Source organism: Acipenser ruthenus, chromosome 38 (genome assembly GCF_902713425.1).
Source record: "Acipenser ruthenus chromosome 38, fAciRut3.2 maternal haplotype, whole genome shotgun sequence".
NCBI lineage: Eukaryota > Metazoa > Chordata > Actinopteri > Acipenseriformes > Acipenseridae > Acipenser > Acipenser ruthenus.
Window position 1 is genome coordinate 348,050 of NC_081226.1, and position 2,730 is coordinate 350,779.

The window sequence follows — 2,730 nt, forward strand, 5'->3', positions numbered from 1 at the left end:
AGTATCCCCCCCCCCCCCCCCCCCCCCGTGGTTTACAATTGTCAAAACAGCAGGATCTCCCCTATTTGAATCTTTTGAATTTGTTTCAGTGAATATTGTGCCCCCTACAGAACACTGTAATACACTAAGACTCAAAACTACCCAAGTATGTTTGTTTTGTTTTTTTTCACGGTGGTTGTAATTGCTTTGCATATATATATATATAACTAAATTACTTGTATTTTAACCATATAAAAATATGCAATGTTCTAGTTCTGGTGAGCAATCTGTAAATTCTGTTCAAGTGTTTTTTTTTGTTTTCTTTTTACTTCATCTGCAAGTGTTTGTTGTAGGGTGATGAAAGTTCAATAAACTGTTGAAAGTTTAACACAGAAAAATGTAATAAATAAAATACTAGTCCTGGCTTTTGTGTGATTAATGCAGACAAAGTCTGTCCCCGCTATTCATGGTTGTATTAAAATCTTCAACAAATAATAGTATTAACTAAATAATACTGAATTCATATTGTCTTGGTCCTGTACTTCCGCATGGACAGAAACTGCATGTAGAAGGTTATATGTTTTTATTATTATTATTATTATTATTATTATTATTATTATTATTATTATTATTATTATTATTATTATTATTATTATTATTATTATTTATTAAGAAGGACAGCCTTTTCCCCTTGTGAAATTCACATCCGAATGTGGAATATATTTGATCATTCTAACAGCATGACTTTGATCCAGCAGGACGGGACTCAGTACTAAGCAAGCGCTACCGGATATACAGAGCTGCGGCCAAACGTTTTGAAGCCTCACCCTATAGAATGAACTAATGCTGCTTCATGAAGTCGATTGAAACCTGCTGAATAACGTTACGTTAACGTAACTTGCGTACCGTTTGCTTTGTCGTTTCCCCCCATACATTTAAAAAAAAACACGTGACATTTCGAAATCTAACATGAAATACTACTGTACTACTATTATGACTTCCGGTACACTTTTTTTCGGTATCATTTTGTAGTTTCTTTGATTACAGGATGTGAAATACAAGGTCTACCTTTATATTTATATATATTTCCCCCAATCCTAAAATTCTAGGTGATGCAAAACGTTTGGCCACAGCTGTAGGTGTGGTGTTCTGGGGGGGGGGGGGGGGGTGACATCTGCACACAGATTAAAACGTGCAATATTCAAATTTTGGCAGATACTGTTTCCGACATGTGATTTGTAAATCCGAACTCATTGTCGCTGCTGGTTCACAAGTGCGTCACTGGATTTCGTGACTCGTTGCGATAGCTGTCTGTCTATTCAAGCCTTAATCCCATTCAATTGAAATAAATCCTTTTTTTTCTTTTTTTACAAGGTGTTAAGAGCGTAAGACCACTTGTTCAAGTGGTTGTAAATAAAAGTTACATGTACTAGACAAAGTTTAGAAGGCATCCTTACACAGGTTTACCATAGTAGAAACACGGTAAAGCATAGGGAAGCATTGCAAAGCACAGAGAGGTCTGGTAAAGCATAGGGAAGCATTGTAAAGCACAGAGGTCTGGTAAAGCATAGGGAAGCATTATAAAGCACAGAGAGGTGTGGTAAAGCATAGGGAAGCATTATAAAGCACAGAGAGGTCTGGTAAAGCATAGGGAAGCATTGCAAAGCACAGAGGTCTGGTAAAGCATAGGGAAGCATTGTAAAGCACAGAGGTCTGGTAAAGCATAGGGAAGCATTGTAAAGCACAGAAATGTCTGGTAAAGCATAGGGAAGCATTATAAAGCACAGAGAGGTCTGGTAAAGCATAGGGAAGCATTGCAAAGCACAGAGGTCTGGTAAAGCATAGGGAAGCATTGTAAAGCACAGAGGTCTGGTAAAGCATAGGGAAGCATTGTAAAGCACAGAGGTCTGGTAAAGCATAGGGAAGCATTATAAAGCACAGAGAGGTGTGGTAAAGCATAGGGAAGCATTGTAAAGCAGAGAGAGGTCTGGTAAAGCATAGGGAAGCATTGTAAAACACAGAGAGGTCTGGTAAAGCATAGGGAAGCATTGTAAAGCAGAGAGAGGTCTGGTAAAGCATAGGGAAGCATTGTAAAGCACAGAGAGGTCTGGTAAAGCATAGGGAAGCATTGTAAAGCACAGAGAGGTCTGGTAAGCATAGGGAAGCATTGTAAAGCACAGAGAGGTCTGGTAAAGCATAAGGAAGCATTGTAAAGCACAGAGAGGTCTGGCAAAGCATAGGGAAGCATTGTAAAGCACAGAGAGGGCTGGTAAAGCACAGGGAAGCATTGTAAAGCACAGAGGTCTGGTAAAGCATAGGGAAGCATTGTAAAGCACAGAGAGGTGTGGTAAAGCATAGGGAAGCATTGTAAAACACAGAGAGGTCTGGTAAAGCACAGGGAAGCATTGTAAAGCACAGAGAGGTCTGGTAAAGCATAGGGAAGCATTGTAAAGCACAGAGGTGTGGTAAAGCATAGGGAAGCATTGTAAAGCAGAGAGAGGTCTGGTAAAGCATAGGGAAGCATTGTAAAGCACAGAGAGGTCTGGTAAAGCATAGGGAAGCATTGTAAAACACAGAGAGGGCTGGTAAAGCACAGGGAAGCATTGTAAAGCACAGAGGTCTGGTAAAGCATAGGGAAGCATTGTAAAGCAGAGAGGTCTGGTAAAGCTTAATACAAAAAAATGGATGGCAAATTCACAGTATAGCCATTGGAAAGCATGGTCGGAAAACTGCAAAAAAATAAATACTGTG